Raw genomic sequence first — 6,882 nt, 5'->3', positions numbered from 1 at the left:
CTAGGAATCCATCAGGGCATTGGGCACCAGTTTCCTTATGGGTAACTTCAGCAATCAACAACTTGAGTAACCTGCCAGCTGTAACAAGAACATGTTTTAGTTGCAAAGCTGAAGCCAGTTGGAGAAGAGATCTTGAGCTCATTATTCTTTCAAAGATGTTGGTGGTAGTGAGCCAGTCATTGCTCTCAAGTTATTTCTTTTAAGGTTTACAGTAATCATAGCAAAGACATTTTTACTACTGTACAATTTATATTCAATTCTCTTTTAAAAAGGGACTGGATATGTTGCACACAAAATATATCACATTATTTTAAAGATACCCACATTTGTGAATTTAGTCAATGTGAAAGTTAACTTTTTCCTTAGCTTTTATATAACATTACCAACTTTATCTGTCACTAACTTTCTACTTAGATTCCTTAATAACCCCACAGATTCTTTCCCTGGTTGTTTGCTTCTTTTATTGATCTCTCCTTTCCAAAACCATAGGCAGTACTAAGCACAACAAACAATTTAAGGTCTTTATTTGTCTCTTGAGTCAAACAGTTTAAAATCCAACTGACAATATTAGCTCTTCAACCCGTAAACTTCATAGTAGGCCTCAATAACACATTTATATTCTCAAAGCACAATCTCATTTTAATTTCTTTGTCTCTATTGATGCAATAGACTCTGCCTTAGTTGCCCACTATATTTGTTTTGTTAATTTCTGATTTGTTAAACAGTGGCATATAAACATTCATTGGCTTTAATTACTCACATTCATTTGTTCCATAAATGTACATTAAATATGGTCATAGTGATCTTCCTTTTCTGTTGTGTGTAACTATAAAGGTTGTCTGAGGTATAGTTTTTCACACTTAATTATAGCCTCAGGGTTATTCATTTGTCATCATGCCAAATTCAGTTCTAATTTTCTAGTTGTTTTCTAACTACATGAATATTTTTCTAGACTCTCTTTATGTTTGTCACTTTAAAATAGAATTTAATAATGAAGCTAATATGTTATCAAATATCATTTATGTATCCTCTCACATACAGATGCTGCAAAGATTTCAATAAAGTTTTTAACAGGAGTTAATTTTATTTTTATTATAAATAGCATAAAGTATTCCCAAAATTTCTTGGACTATGGCTAAGAACATTTTAGGTCTTGCATTTGATTGTACACCAGGGTGTAAGTCAAATACTATACAAGAAACTGGGGATTAGTGAACAAGATAGACACAGATTCTGCTTTCACAGTTAATCAGGGATGCAGCCAGTAGAATCTGTGAAGTGAGTGATAGCAGAGGTACAAGATGTCAGCCAATCTCTTAAGCTAAAAGATTTCTCCATCTTTTATTCCAGTGTGCCTCATGACTCCATGGAAGAACACTATTCAACTGGGATTCATATTTGCTGCTTTTAAGAGACTTATATTTAAGCAAGGAGACAGAGAATAAATAGATATTTCATGAGCAGTATGTATGGAGAGGAGCTTATGAAAGAGCAGTAGAAACAAACCATATACAATGCTGCCAATTTCAGGATTTTTTTCAGTGTTAGAACCTTTGGGATTATATCATTATGATGCAAGAAAATACTTTTGTTTTCTATACCATAAAATCTACATATTTCTCACCTGCTATCCTGAGATTATTTAAAAGCTTTATGCCAATTTTTGCCTCTGAGACATGTGCTTACATTAAAAGAAGCTTATTCAAAATATTATTTAGTAAATCTACTTATTTTAATTTGCTGCAAAGAGTAAATGTGAACATACTCCAACTACTATCACTATCCTGAATCCAAAATAGTTTGTAGAATTCAAGGAAGGAAATGAATACACAAAAATGTTATATTCCACTATCTCCATGCTTGATTGGAATCTTATGCCAGACCATGATGGCCAGATAAACCTGCAGAAGCAAGATAAGGGGTGTTTAAAAGGTGAATAATATCAGAGGGGCAATTTGATGAACAATATGCATAGAAAGCTCCTACAATAAATATTTAGTTTAATTCACAGAAAGCATCCAGAACACAACATTCAGGAGTTCTGGGAGAAGAACACACAACAATAGGTTCTGGTTTTCAAGGATAAAAGTTCTACCCTGGTATCAGAATAGTGGTTCTGCCTTAGAGGACATGGCTGAAACTCATTAAATGAAATATGAGTTTGGCCAAATAAGACAGATAATAAATGGTCTAAAAGCAAATAGCAATGAAACTGAACCAATGAGCTAAAGCCATTAAATACATATTTCAGTTTCTTACGACAGAGTGGGATTGGGGCTGGGAAGAGATTTACAACAGGGAAATGCTGTAGTGATCTCAATTTGTAAAAATTAGGGAATTGGAGAGGAAATTCAAGGTAAAGAAACTCAGAGTCACCTTTAATTAATGCCACTAAATAGTCTTCATAACAAGCGAGGCTTTAATCGTTTTTTTGTTATACTCTTGCCTGAATGGTTGTGAGTTCATGGTATTGATAAAAAATTTCTTCCCAGTTTCAAGTGACCAGAGCTATGTCTCAGCACCAATAACTTTATATAAGAAAGACTTTATTGGAAGAACAGTCTATTTTTTAAGTATAAAAATAGACAACAGTGTGATGATTGCTGGGGAAAAGGGTTATAAGGGGATTAAATAGTAATGAAAAAATACATTAAAATTAAATTAAAAATAAAAAAATAAAGCTGCAAACAAATATGTGACCTTTACCAAAGGCCACTGCTTTAAAGGGCTGTCTTATCTCTGGTTTGAGAATCATCTATTTTGATTTTGAGGATATCCAGTGCAACTTGGGCACTCTTGCCAGGCAACAGTAACAAAGGTGTACATGTGAGCACAACATGAGTAATGGTGTTTAAATGAAGATGGTCAGACCCACCAGTTTCAAGTCCACATGGGTTAATAAAAGATACAGCCGTAGAACAGAGATTCAGATCTTTTGGGGATTGTGGATCCTAGGGTAGTTTTAAGACTTGTCGGTGTATTTTTAGCTTGATTTGCCTTTCCTGGTGAATCTTGAGGCTTCTTTTCACTAGCAGAGTGTTTTGCTGCTAGAAAAGCTGAAATGAGATTCTGATTCTAGATATTGAACAAAAAGTTCTGAATAAGAACTCTTAAGCACAGAATGCTACATTAATCTCAGAGGTGTTTTGGGAAAACTTTTTGATCGAAGCCATCTGGTAACATCACCTTGATATTCATTGAACAACTGTTCCATTTCTTTGCTTTTATACCCAGAGTGCTTCCCATTAATTGTAACACACCATGACATTTATGTTTTAGTGTTAGAAAATATCCCATAAAGAAGTTTCACATTTGGGTTTTTTCAACTTTTCCTTCTGAGGTATTTAGTAAGTTCATCATTTTTTTTTTTTTGTACGTTATTCAGCACTTCTTGTTGGACCTCATTTTGTTTTTTAAATTCTTCAATTTGTTCTTCAGATTCAAACTAGAACTCTCTTTATCCAGATGTCCTTATAAACCCAGTTTTCCCTGTTGACTAGAATTCTGCCTTCTCCATCCATTCAACCAGTAGCAACTACAGATTAGCTAGTACCTGTTCCTGAGAGACAGAAAGCTGTAAGGCACTTTCATCTTTCTCCCTGCTGACACATTCAATTGTTCCTGTAGTGACTCCACTTGCAAACTGGCTTGATGGCTTGCCTTTTCCATTGCACTGAATGATGAACACCACTTCTTCTCCAATTCTGTGACTTTCATTCTTAGTTTAGTTGTTCTGTCTTCTGTAGTCCAAGCTTCTGGCAAAAAGAGAATCTTCTGATTCTAAAGCATGGTTAAACCATCTCTCCAGCTCCTCTTTAAGGGTAATTCTTTGTCACATGAATGTTGTACTTCCTTTTCTAAGGCACAGTTTTCCATTGCTTCTGTTTCAGTGCCACCATGATTTTAATGATCTGTTGAAACATAACTGTCTTTTCCTGCATTAATGTAACGGCATTTAAAAGCTGATTTCAGTTACCCAGTTTTGTCCTGTTCTTTTGCTTTTAATAGTTGTTCTAAAGCAAGAGTCTTCTTCGTCATTGCAACATATTCAAATTATTTCTCTTTCCTCACTCATCCTAGAAATTCACGTATTTCTCTCTTTTTGTGCTTGATTTTGTTTCCTTTTCCCTAGATATTTCTACTATGTTTTTTTTTCTTTCTCATTTTCCTGTTGTAGTTTATGCATGTCCATTTCAAAATTCAATATTCTCTTTTTCAGGTTGGTCACTGCCTGTCTCACAAGTTCATTTTCACTCATTTCATTAGTGAAATTTTCACTTAAAGTAATTCATCACTTAGTGCTTTAAGAGCCCTTTTTTAAAAAATAAGTTTTATAAAACATATTATTTTTCCTTTAGCTGCTTAATTTCTGAATCACTTCATATTGCTTCCTTTCTAGTTCAAAAGTGGTAGCAATAGAATCAGACACTCTTTGATTATCTTTCTGGAGGGTTCTAATTATTGCTTTTTTTTCTCCTGTGTTGATTTTCCCAGCTTTTGTCCCTCTTCTTGAAACAATTTATAAGACTCACTCAGTTTATCAGATTTAATTGTCTTATGAGTCTTTGGATTCTGAAGTAATTGATCCCATGGAGGGCTGTGGTAAAATAGAGTCAAACTTACCTAAAAAAAATCATACTTAGCATTGCAAAGCTGCCCTATGCTGAGCTGAATTTGTGCTAATTCCTTGAAAGCTCCTTTTTCATAATAATATACACCTTAAGCTCAAAGTTCTTCTGGATGTTTATGTTAGATTTTTATGACTGATTTGGCTGCTCTACTACTAAATCTTCTACTTTACCCTTAAGTTTCTGCTTGGTTAAATACAAATCATTTGCAGTCAATTCACTTTGAATTAACTTTTTTTCTGCATGTCTGACTCTTCAGTGATGTTCATTTTATCATCTTCAAGTTGACAAACTCTCTTTTTTCATCATCACAAACTTGTTTTAGTTTACTGATGATGCTGTCTTTTTCATTTTGTTGTTTTGATTGCTAATCTTTCGTGAAAACCATGTGCTTTGCAGATTCTTGTTTCTGTTGAGCCAACTCTCCTAACTTAGCTGCTATCTGATTGACTTTTTGGTCCTTGGTCTCCAAGTCACATCTTAAATAATTTACCTCTAATTTTGAATCCATGTCTCCTATACATGTACTTTTAATTCCTTTACATTCATTCAATTTTAAAAGTGATAAAGTTCTTCTCCTTGACTCAATAATGAATGTTCTTTTTCTAAAACTTGAACTCATTCTTTAAGTTTGAGGTTATCATCAATGAGATCGTAATCCTGGTTTAAGCTACTCAGTCTCATTATTTTATTTTCAGTATTAGACAGCACTTTTTGCACTCTGAACACTTCCTCCATGAATGTGCTCAGGCTTCAATTCATGTTCTTCGATTGTTATTTTCTTTTCCTCATTTATCTAGTCTTGCTCTATCCTCAAAACATCTCTTTCATTTTCTGCAGAAGATAATTTTTTATTGATGTAATTAATTATGACCTTAAGTTCTTCAACCTTCCTGGCTCTTCTTTTCCAATTTGCAAAACTTGAATAGATTTTTGCATGTCACAAATGCTTGAAGCATCAGTTACTCTGATTCCTGAGCCACCTGCTGTAACAGATTTACCAGCTCTTTAATTCTTTCTTCATATTCATTTATTTTACCTTGATGCCTGGGACTTACTTCTGCCCATTTCTGTTGATGAGCATTCTGCAATGTTGTCATTTCAAGTTGATGGTCATAAATTTCCTTGTTTTGCTTCTGTTGAAATTCTTGGTGGTGTTTCACAGTTTGTAGATTTCATATTGACCAATGCTGTTTGCTATGGAAGTCTGAGCAAAATGCCTCTAATGGTTAACTTCAACCTTAAGTCTTAGAGATTTGTCAGTCTGTTTATTTTCAGTTGTGACAATATCAGCTCAGCCAAGTCACATCATCTCCACTGCAAGCTGAAGCATGATGGTCGATGTCACACCAAAAAAAGGTGTTGCAGGGGTTGATGGCACAAGGCATGTATCAGAATTTACTGACTGAGAGGCTGATTATAGCTTCAGCACCTTATTCTTTAGTGCTGTTTTCCTTTCAGAAGTTTAAATTCTAAGTGTCTCTGTTGCAGTTCATGATGGTTAGCAGCAGTTTGTTGCTTTATTTAAATCTCTGATGTTTCATACTTCTGGTCTACATCACTGCAAAAGATTTTAAGTCTCCCATTCTCTGATCTTAAGCTCATTTGAGTGACTTCAACCTCTTTTCTCTAATAGTCAGGTCACTCTTCTTCCTTTCTGGATTCCTTCAAGTTAGAGATGTGGCCTGTGAAACAAGCCACACTGCCTCTCACTTGCCCCAGGGAATGGTCTAAGCCAGAGCCTAGGCCACCAAACCAGGAGGCCATGGCTGCCAGTCACAGGACTGACCTGGTCCACTCCACCAAAAGCTAGCAAAAAGAGTCCAGCATTGTGGAACGATCCTGATAAATATCCCAGAATTGTTTCGTGGATGGGGCTAAGAGTCAAATCACAATGACACCATTGCTAGGAAACTACAGAGTGGCAAGACTTGGGGGAGCAGGGACACCTAGGTACTGAGGCCTTGGCCTAACAAGGGCCTCTATCCAGTGACAGGGCCCCCACAGGCCTCTTCTGTTTCATTAACTGTCCCTATGCTGTGCCAATTGGACACTGCTACCAGGGTAGCTGCTCAAAGTGCTACCTCCAAACATCATCCCCTGTGCACAGGCCATGCTGGGAATTTCCTACTCCTCCTCAGAGGAGCCCAGTACCTCCTCCAGCTGCTCTGCTGGGTGTTCTGGCTGCAAGAGGAAGGCCATGCACTCCGCTCTTGTTCCAGTTGAGCTCAGGCAAGGGACACAGCAGTGCCTC

At 36.0% G+C, this 6,882-nt stretch overlaps 1 pseudogene; it reads right to left on the bottom strand.

Moving 5' to 3' along the window:
- Positions 1–1,838: 1,838 nt before the first annotated feature.
- On the bottom strand, positions 1,839–6,395 carry LOC150007472 (thyroid receptor-interacting protein 11-like; annotated as a pseudogene).
- Between the last annotated feature and the right edge of the window lie 487 nt (positions 6,396–6,882).

This window comes from Furipterus horrens, unplaced genomic scaffold, assembly GCF_987537825.1.
Source record: "Furipterus horrens unplaced genomic scaffold, mFurHor1.1.pri manual_scaffold_6, whole genome shotgun sequence".
Lineage (NCBI taxonomy): Eukaryota > Metazoa > Chordata > Mammalia > Chiroptera > Furipteridae > Furipterus > Furipterus horrens.
This window is presented reverse-complemented; position numbering and strand designations above follow the sequence as displayed.